General features: G+C 40.1%; 1 pseudogene; it reads right to left on the reverse strand.

Annotated features, from left to right (window-relative positions):
• Window positions 1-4,363: 4,363 nt before the first annotated feature.
• Window positions 4,364-8,868, reverse strand: LOC103397170 (mevalonate kinase-like; annotated as a pseudogene).
• Window positions 8,869-20,818: the final 11,950 nt, after the last annotated feature.

Raw genomic sequence — 20,818 nt, forward strand, 5'->3', positions numbered from 1 at the left:
TGGCGCTTTGGCCCAGAGGCAATGTCTCTGTCATTGGTGTGGAACCCCAGGGTTCACCTCCTGGGCAAGTTCGAATCCCGGTTAGGGCGGTTGGTACCTTCCAGTGGACTCACCACCCGCAGGAAGGTTTGGGGGGTTGGTACGGTGCAATGTGATTTTGGTGGCAAGTGTTGCCCCCGCGACCCGGTAACGGATAAGCGGATGAAAATGGATGGATGGATGGATTAACCATGCAACCACTGCAATACAACTCTGAGGCTACACATGAAATGTTAGTCTTCACTGTCAGTGTCAGGGCAGTTGTTATGCTCCTTCTCCTCAATTTCATGTTTGTTTGCACAATGGCAACACCTACACAGGTCTGTACAACAGAGTCCTGCAGAGACACAAGACACACTGTCAGGGGCCGGATTTCTTGTCATCCATGTGACTTGTAGATTTCCATCTTGTAGGTGTCAACCATATCCAGCAGGTGATGGAGCACCTATATTTTGTTTGATGCAGGACCTCATGACTGCAGCCTGATAATTTTCCCTTTTGCAGTGCTGATGGAGGGCATCACTAGTAGGAGGAATAGACAATTCTGGCAAGGTTGATGATGCCAAAGTCTTGTACCTAGCCTCATTGACATTTTCAGCAGCCGGCTGATCATATAGGTGGCATACATATTTGCAAAATAGTGCAAATGTTGAGTGGTTCAAGTTAAAGTTAGCACCCAGATTTTTAAAACCCTTAAGGTCCTCTTCCTGCTCATATGCCACAGAAAATTTCTTTCTTTTGCATTTACGATAAAAGGCACTTGTGGAGTCACACCCAGATAATGTATATATGCCAATCAAGGCTAAACACATTGGTTCCAAGAGCTGATAACACCTTGGCAATGTCAATGATGCATGTCCTGTTGCCCGTCCCTGTGAAAACATATAAGCTGCATGGTAAATATGTCTGCATACTTACAGCAATGACTCCCACATCAGTGTCAGGGCTCTTAATGATGACAGTTGCATGCTCTTTTGCAGCATGCAAAAACCTTGTGTCACCCTTGTGTCACATTCTTCTGGATTCTGCATGGCACCGTCCCCACACACTGCTCCCGGGCACTCAAAGCTGCCCACTGTTCACTTTGGTGATGGGTTAAATGCAGAGGTGGGTAGAGTAGCCAAAAATGTAGCCAACAATGTACTTCAATAAAAAATAAAAATCAATGAAATAAAAAGAGTACATAAAGAATTAAATATTTAGGAAACAACTTAAGTTACAGCACAAGTAACAAAAACTTCCAAATCTCTGGACCCTCTGTGGATAAAAACACATCTTAGAGGCTACAAGCAGATCGAGCTCAGCACAGAGTACTCATGTAACCTAACAGGACAAACATTCGCCTATCCACAGTAAAAAGAAAAAAAAAGATTTGTAGGTCAAACTTACAGCAACATGTTTCCTCAGGTTGGACGATGAGCTTTTGAAAGTTGAAATATCCGTCTGTTTAGGCCGACACAGAGGACACCGCATGATGAAACTGCTGTTTCGCACTGTTTGTAATGTAAACATACTCTCAACATGAGGCCAGGGGTGTTCCTCCTTGTCTTTGTCAGCAATGCTGACCGTTGATTCTGCCTTTTTTTGCTGTGGTGGATATTGACCGCTAAACTAATCCGTCCCGCCGCTGAGATCGAGTATGGTCACGTGACGAGACTGCACAGCAAGGGCTACATTTTCATTGGTTACAGTCGCGCAGTAGAGCCTTGGGCAGAAGTCACTCTCTGACAAAATAAAAGTAGAGATACTGGTTCATGGATCTATAGAGAATAGAGAATATAGCTAAAGCTTTATCCAGTATCTCTGTAACGAGTAACAAGCTCAGTATAGCCTAATGTAGCGGAGTAAGAGTACTGTCTTTTCTTCATAAATCTACTCAAGAGAAACCTACTCAAGTAAATGTAATGGAGTAAGTGTAATTCGTTACTACCCATCTCTGGTTAAATGCAGAGGTCAAATTTCATTGTGTGCAGTGGTGTGTGTCACAATGACAAGGAATTCACTTTCCTTTCCTTTCCTTCTTCATGATCACACTGCAAGTCTGCAACAGCATGAACAGATTGTACGCCTGATTGTACGGCTCTGTTGTACAGACCTGTGTAGGTGTTGCTTTGATACATCAGGCCCCAGGTCTCTGGTGTCTGTGAGGATTCTCAGTCCTATAGCTCATGATATTCTCCCCATAGTAGCTGGAGGACTCTCTTTCTGGAGCTTTTACTACTTCTGACTGACATCATATAACGCACCGTTGTTTAATATAGTGGATCAGCTCTGTTGACAGATAACAAGTCCACAGAGGCTGAATACCTGGAATTTTCAACATGTCAATCAGAAGTGATCAAGCCTCTGGGACAGAAGCTGAAACATTTTAGTTGCTTCAATCAACATATCTACTGATATCGTGGTCGTTTTTTTTTGTTTGTCTGTATTTTACATTTTTGGTTTTTAACATTGAAGTTATAAAATTGAACTTGACAGTGTACCTAGTCTGAGGAGAGTGATGCCACAACCTCCTCCTCCTGCTCCAGTTAGTTTGCTGTGGAGCCCTCTGGTTAGTGTGACCCAACAGAGTGTGTCCAGGGTGGGGTGTCCCACCCCCATCACATTCAGATGATACTGGTTAATATCAATAAGCTCCTGTAAAACAAGCAACTGTTTTCAATACCCTTTATTAACAGGATGAAATGACTGAAATAGTGCCAAGAAGATTTGAAATAACTCTGGATTTGGTGGTGAACAACAAATACATTTAAATTAGAAAATCAGTATATATATAGTTGTGTTAGGGTTAGGGTGCAATAAAATGTTTTAGAAAGTTTTACATTTATTGTTTATATTTTTTGTAATCAGATCAAAGAAGGACTTGTAAACTAGACAAATGCAACTGAAATTACAACAATATTTCTGGTGATATGCCAACAAATGTCCTTTTTGTGTTTGCAACATTTACACAATTATTCAACCCCTTAGTTACGTACATCCTTAGTACTTAATACAACATCCTTTGGCAGTTATAATGTGAAACATAGCTTGACACAAGTTTATTGCAGTGATCTACAAGTATCTTAGCCCATTCCTTATGGGGAAAAGCCTCCAGTTCATTCACATTCTTGGGCTTGCATGCTGCAACTGCCTTCTTCAAGTCCCACCAGAGATTTTCAATTGGATCAAAGTCGGTTGATTCCGATGGCCACTCCAGAATGTTCCGGCCCTTCGTCCACAGCCAAGCTCTGGTAGATTTGGAGGTATGCTTGGGATTGTTGTCCTGTTGGAAGGTCCAACGTGAAGATGGATTTGTGACTAACTGCATGACATTTACATCCAAGATCTCCTAGTAATTAATAGAATTCATGGTACCTTCACATGCTGGAGATTACTTGTACCTAGAGAAGCAAAACAGCCCCAAAGCATGACTGACCCCCCACCATGCTTCACAGTAGGCAAGGTGTTCTTTTCTTGTTCTTCCTTCTCCAGACATACCATTGATCCATAGGCCCAAAGAGTTACAATTTTGTTTCATCGCTCCAGAGAATAGTATACCAAAACCTTTGTGGTTTGTCCACGTAGTTTTTCACATACTGGAGTCGACTCTTCTCGTTCTTAGAAGTCAGCAGGGGTTGGCACCTGGGAGTTGTGGCATGGAGAACTTCATCTCACAGTGTGCGTCTTATAGTCTGAGCTGAAACCTGAGTACTTCCATGTGACAAATCCTTTCGCAGTTCCTCAGCAGTCACCCTGGGATTTTTCTCCACTCTTTGCCTCAGGTACCGGACAGCAGTCGGCATCAGCATCCTCTTTCTGCCACGCCTAGGTAGCATTTCCATTCTGCCTTTAGCTTTAGACTTGGGAATAATGCTTCCAATTCTGTCTCTTCAAATCTTTATGTCTTTGGAATCTTTGTACAGTATATTCATATTCTTTCTTATGAAGAGAAATGACCTCCTCTCTTGACTTCTTTGACCATTCCCTGGACGTGACCCACCTTTAAAGTTAAAACAAAATGCTAAAAGGAACCTCATCACCGAGTTAAAATGGCTGTGTTTGCAGGACAAATAAAAAATACATGAAGCTGCTTTACAAGTGCTTGTGATTAAGCATTTTTATGTATTGTGAATACATCTGTTTGTTTTTGTACAATGTATCCAACGTAACCAACATCAACACTAATTCCTACAAAACTCTTAGTCTCATTGAAAAAATTACAAATCAGTTTAGTTATTCCACAGTGGAACAAAAATTGAAATTTGAATCTTCACATACCAAGAAACCACTGGTGTAGACTACAGACACTACAAACCCAGTGCAATATATATTTTTTATAATTTTACGTGGCAGTGTGATCTGACTCCTTGAGTGGGGCAGGAATTGCTCCACAGGCACAGAGCAGAGCTGCAGCTAAACATAGTGAGTAGGCAGCACTGGATCCCAGTCCTGCTCCGGTTGGCAGTTCTGACCAAACTGATATATTCACACTGGGCAGCTCACTAAGGATAAATATAAGTAAGTATAAGTATATAAAAAAATTAAAATTGTATAAATGATTACTGCAATAACAGATGTGGCTTCCAATGGTAATTGGTAGATCGCTAAATCAAAAGGTTGCCATAATTAAAGGTAAACCTATGGTAGCATGGTATGGTATGGTACAGCATGGTATAGTGTACTATAGTAGAGTGTACTATAGTATAACAGAGTAGAGTGCAGTAATAGCATAGAATAGCATAGCATAGCTAACTCATACACCCAACATGAGACAAATTCACAGATGACATAATGTAAGGTAGGTTAAAAAAATGGAAAAGGCATTCAGACATAAGAACAACAATAGTCAAGTCAGTAAATATTATATTGTACCTTTTTACAATGACTTCACCTTGCAGAGTAACTGTACACCTGCACCCATGCAGCAGCTGTATGTATCACAATTCATACACTGCTATAAATTGAACACAATCGTGCTTGACATTGCTGTCAGAGTCTGTCAGCGAGGCAGGATTTGGGCAGACAGGAGAATACTCCAAGCTTTTTTGTTTGACTCTTTTCTCAAGGGAAACACATCCAGACTTGTTAAAGGCTACAGTGTGGCCCAGTGCCAGACTCACCTCTCTCAGACACGCCAGCACCGTGTCAGTTCCGGCTAAACCTCCCAACAACCTGCAGCTCTAATGTTGGAAAACATCTCCTGTCTGTCTGTTTCTGTACTAACTTCATTTCAAAAAGAGGAAAGATTTTCTTTTCAGCTTAATTTCTCTCAGATCACACCTCACCTACAAAACTTAAAGCACTTGAGTCACTTTAGCAAGACAGAAAACAGACTGTATAATTTACATGCCTGGACATAAAAAAAGTTGCCACCAAAAAAAAAAAGTCACAAACTCTAATATTTAATTTGGCCGCCTTTAGCTTTGATTACGGCATGCATTCGCTGTGGCATTGTTTCGATAAGCTTCTGCAATGTCACAAGATTTATTTCCATCCAGTGTTGCATTAATTTTTCACCAAGATCTTGCATTGATGATGGTAGAGTCTGACCACTGCACAAAGCCTTCTCCAGCACATCCCAAAGATTCTCAATGGGGTTAAGGTCTGGACTCTGTGGTGGCCAATGCATGAGTGAAAATTATGTCTCATGCTCCCTGAACCACTCTTTCACAATTTGAGTCTGATTATTCCTGGCATTGTCATCTTGGAATATGCCTGTGCCATCATGGTAGAAAAAATCCATCTATGGAATAACCTGGTCATTCAGTATATGCAGGTAGTCAGCTAACCTCATTCTTTGAGCACATACTGTTACTGAACCTCGACCTGACCAAGTGCAGCAACCCCAGATCATAGCACTGCCCCCACAGGCTTGTACAGTAGGCACTAGGCATGATGGTGCATCACTTTATCTGCTTAGATGTTTTCTCTGCCTGATGCATGCCAATGATTTGACCCTTGTCAAACAGACTAACATCTTTTCCACGACCACGGGATGTGTCTTTCGACATGGTTGTTTAAAAAATGAGAAGCAACTCATTGCACCAGTTGGGGTTAAATAACTTGTTGCCAGCTGAAAGATAATCGCCCATGCAGTAATTATCCAATAGGAGGCTTGTACCTATTTGCTTAGTTAAATCCAGGTGGTGACTATTTTTTGGCGAGGCAGTGTATATTCCCACTTAGTTTTCATTTAAAAGCTCATAAAATGCTATGTTTATAACATCACTACATGCCACAGTTCATATTCTTATAATATAAATGAGAAACAAAGAAACATTTTAGCTCATTCAGATTTTAATTTACAAAAGTAAGTGACATGCTCTGTTCTTCTTATGACTGACACTGCATATAAACAGCATACAAATAAATTGTAATCATATTATTTGAGTTAATTACTTGTTGAAATGCTGTTGCTTATCCAGTAATGTCTTTGAATTATTAAAATTACTAATAGCTAGGAAAATAAAGTTAGAATAATAATTCCTCAGAATTAACCAGAAATCTCTGGAATGTATTCTCTGTACTCTGAAATAATATTTTTCTTTTTCATAGCTGAAATTAGCAAAGACAGAGCCAAACTAGCTAATCTGTGACATGGTTCATCATCGACTAATAATAATAATAATAATAATAATAATAATAATAATAATAATAATTACAGTGAGACGTAGAGGAAGGCTAAAATGGCCATGTTGCCTTTATCCAGTTTTCCATCAGCGTCACCAACAAAATCACGCAGCTGTCTCACAATTTCATGGTCCAGATGGTTGAACTCTTCACTCTGACCTGTCATTGGTAATAAGACACATCACTAAAAAAAACAACTAATGTCATTAATGATAATGAAAAAAGAAAAACAAAGAAAAACTAAAATACCTCCATTACACCTTACCTCACACAAGATTGCAATTGATTTACTGTCTCCTTTATATAGTTAAAACAGCAAGTGGGATGAGAGCAGCAGACCACAACATTACTAAGTTAAGGAGCATGTTAAGCACAACTACTAGGGAACATTAATACAGTTAAAGTAGTTTGTGTTTGTGTGTGTGTGTAGGAAAAAACACACATTACATACTGTGTGCTGTGTATAACGTCCTCAGTGCTATAATATCTTACCGCAGGGATGGGGATTTAGTTGTTTCTGCTCATTCGGTTCCCAGCTGAGAAATGTGTCAATATTCAGAAGGTTGATGCAAAGTTTTCCATTTGATGTTGCCTTTAACTGCAAAACGTTCTAAAGTTCGAACTGACAGCAAGCGCCACCTGAGACAGAGCGACAAAGAACTAAGTGTCACTCAAGAAACATAAAAACATGTAGCAATCAATAGAAACTTTGTCCTATATCACAATCTTTACCAAACTTTTCTTTGAATTCGATTAAGCAAATTTGTAAAGGTCAAAACAAATCTATGTACAGGTTTAGCAGACATCTTCTTTAGATATTTAAGTAGATAAATGTAACAACCACACACTACAGAAATAACAACAAAAGACAAGTTCTATCAAACATAAATCCTTGACTAATGTAAGCTTTCATTATCCCACCAGGCTGATCGGTATCATTCTGTATCTGTTCATTGTATTTTATTATCAATCAATCAAATTTTATTTATAGAGTGCATTTCATGCACAAAGCAAACTCAATGTGCTTTACGGTGGTTCAAACAGTTGAATATAAACAGAAAAAATATAGACCCTTGCAAAGTCATTATATGACTTAATTGGATTTGTAAAAAAAGTTTAAGTATCTGTAAATGTAAACCACTGTAGAGGTAAGTTTAGTAGTATTTGGGGTGGTGACTATTCTGATATATTCCACATCGACTTACAAATATGAATACAAAATCGTAGTTATTCGCAAAACATCTTAATTTACTCCAATGTATAGATGGTTTTCCGATTATCCTTATTACGATGCATCACGCCGTCTGCCATGTTGTGTGGCAAAAGACGCGAACAAGTAGACGTAAACAATCGATAATGACAACAAAAGACAAGAATATTAAATCGCCGAAGGGAGATCGGACAAAACTGTTGTATAGAGATTCACTAAACACAATTACAAAGGCAAAATATTCGATGGAAAAGACCCATACGAAGTCAACAAAGCTGAGTGAAGCAGGCGGACATTGAAAGTTGGCCAGACAATGTATATTATACGGTAATTATTAACCCTGTAAAGCCAAAATCATTAAATAATTGACAGAAAATTCCAATTCTTTGAACTTGGACCCTTTATTGGTATTTTCACATTGCATCAACCCAGTAACTATTCCTATTGATGTTTCAGTCATCTTAACCTTTTCAAACTTGGCAAAGTTCTTCTTAAAAAGAAAAAGTTATCTTTTGTCTTACCTTCCCACGCACTACTGCGTATTCACCGTGCAGAATGGCCTTGCCAGGAGCAGAGATAAAGCAGTCGTTTGCTATCATTTTTATGACAGGGAAAAAAACGACGTCCAGAGCTGATTTAACTCTCACTTAAAGTTGTTTTTATTAGCAACTTAACCACCTAAAGTAAGTTAATCCTGTACACGAGTGCTGTACACGAATAAATAAAAAAAAAACGGCATAAAAATATTTTCTGTATAAAACATAGACACACTAAAGACGCCCATTAATCAGAGAATGACACCTGGCATGTGTTCTAGTGGTGTTCCATTGCTCTTGTTTGCAATGCTGTGGTTTCAGCAAGAGGAAACAGCCAGGTCGCCCGATTCGCCCCTCCTGTGTCAGCGCAGAGCAGATACACCTTGCTCCCTGCCCCTTCTTGTGTTTAGACATTGCGCTGTCACGGGAGTTACGTGACTTAGACGCGCAACACAAACAAACATGCAAGTAAACACGTGTTCTGAAGTTTTCTCCTACCCATAGAATTTTCCTACCCGAGTTAACTGCGCATGCGTACATCGGCCATTTGCAACTGTAAACAAGCCATAGTTTTCTGCTACCCGACCGTTAAACAAGGTTAGTTTCTTGTATTTTTAATACTTTATATGACCAGTATGCAATGCATAGGTTTAACAGTCAAATTATTTCAACTTGCCACGTGCATGAGATTGTGCCTGAATGCAGTTTGAATAGCTAATTCTGCGAATTATCGTCATTTTCATGTAGGCATAAAACTTGCTCATGTAGCCTCCGAATTTCCCAGCTGTTTTAAAACAGTACCTTAGTAAATTAGCGTCATTTTCATGTAGTCATAAAACTTGCTCATCTAGCCTCCGAACTTATGTGTATAAATTAGCGCAGGGTTTACAGTATTGCATAAGCTCGTTTACAAGTCTTGGCCTACAGACCTCGATGAAAGTGTGTGGGCCCCTGACATTTTTCCACGAAAATAAGAGAGAGGAAAAAAAGTTTTAAAACAATACTTTTAATGCTGTAATAGAAACTTCCTGAGGAATAGGTCAAGAGAAGAATCCAAATATGTGTGGACAGTGCATACCATGGACCACAACACACAGATGGATGTCAGCAGTTGTGGGGTTCTAGTGTTGAAGGTACTATTTCCCTACNNNTTCCCTACATGTTTATGTTTATGTACTTTGAAGATTAAGCTAATAGTATTTAATTGTAAAGATTATGTATAGAGGAATATGTGTTATTACACAGATAATGTATCAAATCAAGCACATAATTACATTCATAATTAATTTACAGTACGCCCAAGAATTCCTTCTGAGTGGAAACAAATCTGATTTGCAGACAACTCCAGAAGCAGAACAAAGGATGGACATAGCCTGTTTATTACTGGAAAATCGCAAAAAAAACAAAAAAAACCCCACGTAAAATAAAACATTTCTTAGTACATTCTCTTTTACAGTATGTGCTGCATTGGGTAACCTTTTTGCATTCCCTCTGGTTTCAGAGGCTGTTTTCAGATGTAAATGTAAAGAAAATAATTAAAGTGCTACCTGTAAATATAATTTATAGTTAGTATAGTTAGTTAAGTGTGTTAAATCAAAGTGTTTTAAATCATAATCTGCTTGTCAGGAACAGGTACTCCTTTGTTGAAGACTTTGCTCTGCACAGGAAATGTCATTCACGAACTCCCTTTTTAGGAGATCTTGCTTTGCACAGGAAATATCCTGTACGTACGCCTAGAAATGTTTTACGATGTGCTTTTACGACTGTTGGAGGGAATAGTCCCTGTAGAGCTAGCTGAATGTTTTAAAGTTCTGATAGGCAAGAAGTATTTCTCTTTTGATACTTCAAATCAGAAGAGTCAGGCATTTCCATATAAATGGGGAGACAAGACAAGTTATTACCACATACTTTCCAAAGTAAAAAGACAGTCGGTAGCAATGCACATGATAATTGGCCTCTGTTGAGATTTATACCATTATTGTTGGAAATCTAGTACCAGAAGATAAACCAGCCTGGCAAGTCATACTAGATTTGAAGGATATTGTTGATTTGGTAGTTTGTCCCATTCATACCGATGAGTCAATTGTGTACTTGGAAAGTAAAATATCAGAGCATCGATATAGGTACCATGAACTTTTCCCAAAAAAAAAAAAAAAAAAAAAATGCTACCAAAGCATCACTTTCTTGAACTTCTTTTTCTTTCGGCTTTGTCCCTTTTTTTTCAAGGGTTGCCACAGCAGATCATTGATTTCCATCTCTCCCTGTTCTCTGTATCTTCTACTCTGACTCCAACTATCTGCATGTCCTCCCTCACTGCATCCATATATCTCCTCTTTGGCCTTCCTCTCTTTCTCCTACCTGGTAGCTCCATCTCTAACATTCTTCTACCAATGTATCCACTGTCCCTCCTCTGCACATGTCCAAACCATCTCAATCTGGCTTCTCTAGCTTTTTCTCCAAACCTTCCTGTCTGTGTTGTCCCTCTAATGACCTCATTCCTGACCCTGTCCATTCTTGTCACTCCTAAAGAGAATCTTAGCATCTTTAACTCTGCCACCTCCAGCTCCTCCTCCTGTCTTCTGCCTATTGCTACTGTCTCTAAACCATACATCATGGCTGGTCTCACCACTGTCCTGTAAACCTTTCCCTTCACCTTAGCTGACACTCTTCTGTCACAGATCACTCCTGACACTTTTCTCCAGCTGTTCCATCCTGCCTGTACTCTATTCTTCACCTCTCTTCCACAGTCTCCGCTGCTCTGAACAGTTGATCCTAAGTACCTAAACTCCTGCACCTTCACCACCTCTGCTCCTTGTAGCCTCACTATTTCACTGTTCTGCCTTTCGTTTACACACATGTACTCTGTCTTGCTGCGACTGACCTTCATTCCTCTTCTTTCTAGTGCAAACCTCCACCTCTCTAGGTTCTCTTCTAGCTGCTGCCTACTCTCACTACAGATCACAATGTCATCTGCAAACATCATAGTCCATGGGGACTCCTGTCTGACCTCATCTGTCAATCTGTCCATCACCACAGCAAACAAGAAGGGGCTCAGGGCCGATCCTTGATGTAGTCCCACCTCCACTTTGAAGTCTTCTGTCCTCCCAACAGCGCACCTCACTACTGTTGTACTATTCTCATACATGTCCTGCACCAAACTAACATACTTCTCTGCCACTCCTGACTTCCTCATACAAAACCACAATTCCTCCCTTGGCACTTTGTCATATGCCTTTTCTAGATCTACAAATACACAATGCAGCTCCTTCTGACCTTCCCTGTACTTCTCCATCAACATCCTCAAGGCAAATATTGCATCTGTGGTACTCTTCCTAGGCATGAAACCATACTGTTGTTCACAAATCTCCACTTCCTGCCTCAACCTAGCTTCAACTACTCTTTCCTAAATCTTCATTGTATGGCTCATCAACTTTATCCCTCTGTAGTTGTTACAACTCTGTGCATCACCCTTCTTATGAATTGGCACCAGAACACTTTTTCTCCACTCATCAGGCATCTTGCCAGTCTCTAAAATTCTGTTAAACAAACCAGTCAGGAAATTTACTGCCACTTCTCCTAAACACTTCCATACTTCCACTGGTATGTCATCAGGACCAACTGACTTTCCACTCTTCATCCTCTTCAGGGCTTTTCTAACTTCATCCTTTCTAACCTGATCTACCTTCTTCCTACTAGTCTCTGGCTCCTCGTTTCTACTTTCCCTTTCATTTTCCTCATTTAACAACTCCTCAAAGTATTCCTTCCATCTTCTCAGCACACTTTCCTCACTTGTGATCACATTCCCCTCTCTGTCCTTAATCAACCTCACCTGCTGCACATCCTTCCCAGCTTGATTTCTCTGTCTCGCCAATCTATACAACTCCTTTTCTCCTTCCTTTGTTTCCAAACTCTCATACAACTCCTCATATGCCTTTTGTTTGGCCTTGGCCACTTCCCTCTTCACCTCCCTTGTCCTCTCTTTGTACTCCAGTCTGTTCTCTTCTGTTCTGTCACTGTCCCATCTCTTCTTCGCTAATCTCTTTCTCTGCACACTCTCCTGGATCTCCTCATTCCACCACCAGGTCTCTTTGTCCTCCTTTCTCTGCCCAGAGGACATACCTAGCACCTTCCTACCTGTCTCCCTCATCACTGCAGCTGTAGTCTCCCAATCATCTGGGAATATCTCAACACTACCCAGAACTGCCCTTACTTCCTTCCTGAAGTCTTCACAACATGTCTCTTTCCTTAGTTTCCACCACTTGATCTTCTGCTCTGTCTTCACTCTCTTCCTTTTTGTCACCTCCATCGTCATTTTACACACTACCATCCGATGTTGTTTGGCTACACTCTCACCTGCCACCACCTTACAGTCTCTAATCTCCCTCAGATTACATCTTCTACATAGAATATAATCTATCTGTGTGGACCTGCCTCCACTCTTGTAAGTCACCCTATGTTCCTCTTTCTTTTGGAAATATGTGTTTACCACAGCCATTTCCATTCTCTTTGCAAAATCTACCACTGCCTGTCCTTCTACGTTTCTCTCCCTAACACCAAACCTGCCTATCACTTCCTCATCTCCTCTGTTCCCTTCCCCTACATGACCATTTAGGTCTGCTCCAATCACCACTCTCTCTCTCCTGGGGATACTCTCTACCATCCAATCTAGCTCCTTCCAGAACTTCTCCTTTTCTTCCAACTCACAGCCCACCTGTGGGGCATAACCACTAACAACATTAATCATCTCTCCTTCTACTTCTACCTTCACACACATCAACCTGTCTGACTCTCTTTTCACCTCTACCACATTTCTTACATATTCTTCCTTTAGGATCACCCCTACTCCATTTCTCTTCCCATCTGAACCATGATAAAACAGTTTGTAGCCTCCTCCAATGTTTCTAGCCTTACTGCCCTTCCACCTGGTCTCCTGCACACACAAAATATCTACTCTTCTTCTCTCCATCACATCAGCTATTTCTCTACTTTTCCCTGTCATTGTACCTACATTCAAAGTTCCAAACTTCAGACTAACACTTCTATTCTTCATCTTTTCTCTTTTTCTCCTAACCAAACGCCGTGTCCCAGCGCATCTGCAAGATGTATCTCTCAACTATAAATAAAAAATACACAAGATTGCTGTTGCCTTGATCTTATTGGTCAAGTAAAACCTTTGACCTAACTGAAAGTACAGCCTCAAGCAAAAAATGGCAAAAAAAAAAAAACAAGCCAGTTCACATAAATTTATGTGCTTATTACTGCTTTTTTTACCTCTTAAGATAAAAAAAGGTGTTGTGCATGCCTGGTACTGTGCAAGAGGTCAGACTTAACAGTTCAGTCCATCTTTAACATGTCCCTCTCCAATCCTGATCAGCAAGATTTGCGATGAGGGTGAGAACTCTTGGGTTCACTGACAGCAGTTTCTTGTTCTTCTTTTGTGTCCCTCTCAGGATTGATCATGAAGAAACACCCTTGAACATAATATCATAATCAACCAATTAAAATACAGATTATTTTTTCTAAATGAGGAAATTGTTTTTTATTTTAATTCATTTATAATAATATAAAAGAAACCATTTCTGTACCTTTGTAGGAACTCAAGTGTGGAGCCCAGACCCACGGGATAATGTATAGGCACTACACACTATAAAAAAACAACCTATAGAATTTACCCAATTTATCGAAAGTGAGGATTTGCATAAACTTTGGTTGGCTAAATTTCTATTAATATTTTGAGTAAAGACTACATAGATTCAACAGCTATGAAATACTAAAAGAAATTTGGTAAAGTTTAAGTTTAAGTAAAGTTTACCTAAGATTGTTCAATACAAATTACTCAAAACAATTGACTAACAATGTAACTTATTACATTATATGGTAATGATACATTATTAATCCACTTCATTGTTAGTAATAATTAGCTAATATGACAAATTAACTATTACCCATTCAGGGAAGGTTAGATGTAGACACAGCAGATTGTACTGATGAAATCAACTTGTTTATTCAACCAAATGATTAAATGTCTCTTGAAGACTATTCAAGAGGATCACAAAACATTCACAATATTGTGGGGTTTTCTTTGCTTGAAAATAAAATACAACTCAAAGTGCTTAACATTTAAACATGTTTGCTCCAATATATATATTTAAATATACAACTCAGTGTGTAAGTGTTTCAGCCAGGACATTTCACAGCTAGATCTAAACAATATATATATGTATGTATATACATGTATATATGTGTGTATATATATATATATATATGTGTGTGTATATCTGTGTGGTTCTGTGAAGAACTATACATTTAACAGAACAGAAAATTTAAACTGGTTTGCTCAAAACATATATACACACACAAGACAGTAAGTCAGTGCTTTGTTTCTGTGTGTGTGAGTTTGTGTGATAGTAGTGAGTGTGAGTGTGTGTGTGGTTACTTTGGAGTGAAGTCATTCCAGTAGCTTGAATCCTTGAACCAACAGCTCCTCCTACCTGAAATGTGTGCTTCAGTTTCTTGGGATACTCCAGGTTGAGGGCATACATTAACCCCATTAATAACATACAAGCTCTGGTGCAGTTCCCACACTTGCTCAGGACTTTGTTGCCCTCGATCACAATGGACACTCGATCCTCCTCACTCATGGGCTCATGAGTCACATTCACCTTCATGGTGTGGTCCATGTGTCCCTCACATTGGTCCATCTATCCATCCATCCATTTTCCGTTACCGGGTTGCTGGGGCAGCAGTCACCACCCAAATCACACTGCACCGTACCAACCCCCCGAACCTTCCAGTGGGTGATGAGTCCACTGGAAGGTACTAACCGCCCTAACCGGGATTTGATCTTGCCCAGAAGGTGAACCCTGGGGTTCCACACCAATGACAGAGATATTGCTTCTTGGCCAAAGCGCCATTCACATTGGTCCTCCATGTTAAAAAGAAAGAAACAAATAGCATTTGCATTTTTAGTGTAATAACAATATGCTTGTCATGTGGGGGCAACGACAGGAAGCAGGCAGGACCCAAGTGCAGTACTGGTGCAGGTCGTTTTGGAATTCTCTTTGTAACACGGAATACTAGAAAACACAGAACAGGAAACTCACGAAACGCTACCGAACACAAACAACAGAACAAACTGAACAATGATCCAACTACAATGATCAAACACACACAATCACAATGATCCAACAAGGACAGAGTGAGGGAGAGGGGTATATATACACACAGGGAGCACCAGGTGACACAAGTGAAGCTAATTACCAACAGGTGAGTGTGAACAGACAGATTACCCCGCAAAGCAGACAACAGGAAAAGGAAACAGACAGACATGACAATGCTATTCCAATAGATTTCCATTCTTGGTCAAATGTAGTACATTGTTTTTTAAATATTGGCATTGGCCCACACACAAATGGTGCACCCCTATTTTCCATAAGGCTAATCTTTAATTATTGAATTAAAATCTATGTTTTGGTCCATTTTCTCCAACACTTATGTAGCCTTCCATTCCCCTTCACTGCAAATGAAGAAACTGCCATTGTCGATGTTTTATGTATTAAGCATTGTAAATGACAGTGCAACCAATCAGTAGGACAATAAGTACCTCCCATTTCTATTGTGATGAAATTCTGGTGTGTTGTCATTTAATAACATACCTGGTCCTGGAATAGCTGTTGTTGCTCTTCTCCAAGGTATTCAATGAGGCAGCAGACAACGGCATCCCTCTTTTTGTCAATGCTCTGCAAATGAAAGGAGATGCATGTCCACTTCACTTAGTATAGATGTCCAGATTCATATAGTGGATGTAAGTCCAGGGTAACCATCGGCTCTTTTCTTATTATTTTCACAGTGGCCTTGTCATGCAGGTTGGCTGTTGAGGTAGGACTGAAAAATTGGTTCCCCAAATCAGCGTCTTCATACAACAATCCAAACTCCTCGTGTACAGTGATCCCTTGCTATAACGCGGTTTACTTTTCACGGTTTCGCTACTTCACGGATTTGCATCGTGCATTGTGTTCTGCATTCTGATTGGCTAAAAAGTCACTCCGCTTCTTCTCTACCTGTGCGCCAATAACGTTGCGGTTTAATATGTACACGTACGTAAAACAGCTTGCCAAATTGACATTACGTACGTGCAAATTCTCTTGCAATTTCGAGTTTATCAAACCCCATAATGTCGACAAAACGCTCTGGACCGGCAAAAGTACCTGCGGTAGGGACCAAAAGGCAGCGGAAGATGCTGTCTATCGGTGATAAAGTAAAACTATTGGACATGCTAAATGAAAGTAAAAGCTATGCGGCTGTAGGTCGGCATTATGGAATTAATGAATCTTCCGTTCGTTCCATAAAGAAGGAAGAAAAAAACATTGAAGCAGTGAAATAAAGCTGAGTCACTATTTGTCCGACTGTACAGGTAATTTGTATTTTTTTCATAATCATTTTTAATTTTCTCCCGTTCACGGTGGGCGGTGCTAATCTCCGCAATTTGAAGCCTTCTGTTCACGTTGATGATTAAAATTATTATTTGACAGTACATTACAGAAGTTATTTGTTGAAACGTTTCTAAAGTACTTTTATTTTACTTTATTTGTGAAACAAATGGTTGAGACTGTAAAATGGTTTGTTCGTTCTTTCTCTTCTTTTTCTGAGTATTTAATTGTAAAAAAAATAAAGATTTCTACTTTACGGATTTTGCCTATCACAGGTTCTTTTTGGAACGTAACCCCCGCGAAAAACAAGGGTTTACTGTATATCGAATGTTTGGCTCAAGATCGAAATAAGTTCTTCAACTGTACTGGGAATTCCTGATGGAATCATCAACTTTTGTATGTCATGTTCTTCCACGATGACTCCTAACTGCACTGCCATTGTCACCTTCAGAGGGGAAAGAGAAGGCATTCAGAGTTCAGTAAAACTTCAATAAATAACAAGAATCTTTGCTGGTCATGTTTTGTAGAGGAGAAAGCTGAGGACACATGACTGATACGGCATGATAACAGAATCATTCAGCAGACGCATACCTACATTGATGTGCAAATGAAGTGTTTAAGGGACACCATTCGACCATGTGCTGTATCATACGCAGCCAAGGGGTATGTGTCTTTCATTTCTGAATGCTGAAGGGCTTCAAGCTCTCCTGTTGGCTCTACTTCGAAGCTCCGCAGGTGCTCATGGTACCACCCACTCAGTAACTTCAGAACAAATATAGATCTTTCATGCACAATGATTATTTGAAGTATTTTTCCAAAGTCAGGCAATCCTCCTGTTGATCCAAAGGGCAACGACATTCCAACATTGTAGTCTGTGCCTAAAATGTTAGCCTTGTTTGTTGTTTACAATCACAGCCCCAGGGAACTTTCTTGCAAATGACTCCTTAATGCTGTCTTTTAGAATCTCGACTGTCACTTGAGTCATTCTGGACACTGACAGTGTTGGCCTTTCGTGGCCATTTTATTGCCATGGTCATGAGAATGTTTCTGAAAGACCCAGTCTGCCTCACAATCCTTTTAAAGAATCTGTGTTTAGCTTTAAAACGCATGGTCCAGAGAGTCACAAGTGGTCCAAAAGCAGTTGTAAGCCATAAAAAAGGGAAGGATCCTCAATAAGCACCATTTTTCGTGTCCGTTGCCTCCTAAATTCTTGCATGATGTTAAAGTCAGAGGAACAGCTTGTGGACTGTTTGTTTTGTCGTTCAACTTGTAAGGAAAATGATAGATGGAATGATTTAGCTCCTGAAGAGTGAGGTACTTCTTGTTGATAAACACAACAAGACAGAAAGCTATTTCTACTGGTACGATCCCTTCCAGTAAATCATGCAAAGCATCAGGGGGTTAACCTGATGTGGCATGAAAGTAATGCAATGTGTCAGAGATGGGACACTGTCTTTTCACTCCACAATGATGAGCTTCAGCACGGTCCGACAATGCTGCTCTGACATGCATGCTATGGCTGGACTTGGAAACAGTCCTTCTCCTACTTCGTGCTCTTGGATCTGTGAACACTCTCCAATGCAAAATCGACAGACGTGTGAGGCCGTAAAACTTTCAACAAACCCACCAATAGAGTGAGCACCAAGATTGTCTGCAACTACAGCGAATACAGTGCCCTTGACCACTTTACCTAGACTTGGTACAAAAATGGCATGATCTTCAAAGGATTTCAAATCTAGAAGCAATGGCTGCAACACTTTTGGGTATCCATATTGCTTCACATCATCTACCTTACAAAGAATGGCTAGGTAAATGGAAGTTAATGTGGATCACAAAGAAGCGGGGATGTCTGAGAACACCCAGTACACACCTGCATCAAGCAACATAAAAAACAGAAGTTATCCACAAAGTAACTGCATTGACAAAGAATTAAAGCCTCGACTCACCACCCGATTGAGTGCAACACTCTGGTGGTGGCAGGCTGGACCTTAAATACTCCCTCTGGCCTGATTGGGAGTGCTGGCAGGTGCGCGCCTCCACCACTGAGCCAAATCACCATCCGCTAAAAGTGGACATACGCCCACACCCGGAAGCCAACCACCACACAAAGACCTTTAACCAGTTCTGAAATCAGTGAATCTTCAAAAGCACAGCTATGCTTCCTCAAAGTGCTCAGTATATATTTTTTAATGACTGAGCCAGATGCAGATGATGAAAGGAAAGTTCCTTTACTATTTCATCTCTACATGTATTGGACACACTGAAAATGCATTGCAATATAAGAAGGAGTAAACCCAGTCTCTTGATAAGAGTTTTCTTCAAGCCCAAATCCTCTTCAACGACCAGGTCACAGTAGTTTTCACTTTCGTTAAGGTTGCTTTCTTCGTCTGTTGGACTTTGGCTCTTGCACTGAATGTAAATTATGTTTCCTGCTCTTACGACTGTGGAATGTTGTGTAAATACAGTACAAAGTTTCCATATCAATTTATACTATTATTGAATGTTTATGTTATGCTGTAATAATAATAATAATAATACATTTTATTTAAAAGCGCCTTTCAAGTCACCCAAGGACACTGTACATAAAACAAAACAAAAACAGAACAAAAAAAAAACACATACGCCCGGAGAGCAGTGGCAACATGCATGCCAGCGTCCACTCTCAGTGGCCAAGATGAAAAAACATGCTGTACTGAATGGAAAAGTACTTAAGAAAGGTGTGCATGCTGATGGTTTACATTACAGGATGGTATGGATAGCACTGACTGGTACTGACTGTTACGCTTGGAGACAGGTCACAGAACCAGTCAGAACTAGTTTGTTTTGCCCAAATAAGGAGACCAACAGAAGAGCAAGTGGGAAAAACATCCAAACTGCACTGATCTTATCTGACTTGATTAACTGCAACGCATGCACATAGCTCCTATTGGTGGAGAATCTTTGTTTGAAGCAGCCTTTGCCAATCAGCGCTCAGAAGTGGTGTGTGAACACCACATGGCTGTAAAGGGTCAGGGGGCTGTGTAAAAAAATGTATATAAGCTTTAAGCACTGAGGTGTTCCTCAGTGCAGTTCTGAATATAACAATTGTCTTGCACTTCTTGCTTGCAAGTAAAACTCTAAACCTTTGAGATCTCATATTTGATTCTTTATTTAAACTCTGTGTGTTAGAAAACTAGGGTGTGAACTAACAGCATATTTTGCAATTCTATCTAACAGAGAAAGTTTCCTGACACATTACCATCCAAAAGCAGTCTTACCAATAACGCTAGGCTTTGAAGCAGCACTTCAAAACAGTGCAGGACAGTTTTCATGTAATACTTTCTAACATTAGCTTAGTAAAACTGATTGTCAACACTGTTAGATTTCAGTGGTTTTCACATTTGGTTGGGTCTGCAGCAGGAAACTGATAAGACACCAAAAGGCCTTCCCGAGCACACACAGTCACATAGCCCCACACATACAAAGAGAATGTCCCCAAATTCTCTTCACACCGACCTTCTAAAACCCCTCTACTCCCTGGGCACAATGGGAGATCTTCACACAACAATGGGAGATCTCCCAATCTACCTTCTCACAGGGAACCCCGAAGCCATCCATTCCTTTTGATCTACATGACTACCTGTGGTTGACTGGACTTTATGGTTCGGTCCACTTCCCTTGTGATAACCCCCCACTCAGCAACAAAAGGTTCTTCCAACACTGCTGAATCATGGAACAACAGAGCTACATAGTGGCAACTGCAGGCACCACATGATACAAGAACAATAATATGACTGGCCACAAGAGGCCTAGCCTCTCTTTTCCATTGGCCTACAAGATTTAAACACACACCCGGGAAGTCGAAAACAACTCCCCCCACACAGGTATATAAGCGTAAACAACTAATCATACGTTAGAAGTTATTCTTGAGAATTTATTCTTGAGAAGTTATTCTTGAGAGGATTTGCGTATTAACAACTGTTGTACGAGATTTCCTTGAATACTTCTCCAGT

Source organism: Cynoglossus semilaevis, chromosome W, assembly GCF_000523025.1.
Source record: "Cynoglossus semilaevis isolate Cse_v1.0 chromosome W, Cse_v1.0, whole genome shotgun sequence".
Lineage (NCBI taxonomy): Eukaryota > Metazoa > Chordata > Actinopteri > Pleuronectiformes > Cynoglossidae > Cynoglossus > Cynoglossus semilaevis.